The sequence below is a fragment of the Macadamia integrifolia genome, unplaced genomic scaffold, assembly GCF_013358625.1.
Source record: "Macadamia integrifolia cultivar HAES 741 unplaced genomic scaffold, SCU_Mint_v3 scaffold3362, whole genome shotgun sequence".
Lineage (NCBI taxonomy): Eukaryota > Viridiplantae > Streptophyta > Magnoliopsida > Proteales > Proteaceae > Macadamia > Macadamia integrifolia.
The window spans coordinates 3,331-3,648 of NW_024869429.1; positions in this window are offsets into that span (position 1 = coordinate 3,331).

Genomic DNA, 318 nt, shown 5'->3' on the forward strand with positions numbered 1-318 from the left:
TAAATCATACACAACTACTGCTTCTTACACAATGATTTTTCTATAAAATTTACCAATTTTCTTGTTCTTTATATATTTTCAAACATTTTTCTGTTTTTTTTTGGTTTATTAACAGGTTCAACTACATCTAAAGGCGATATTGAGACTCCAATATTCGTATAAGTCTTTATGGAACATATAAGGTGGAAATGGTTTGTATTTAGATGCTAGAGTTTCTACAATTTTTTTTGCAAATATGGGCCTACATCAATAAAAAAAAATGTGGCAAAGTTGGTAAGATTTGTATTGGAGCTTCCTGAACTGAGTTGCCAAATTAAA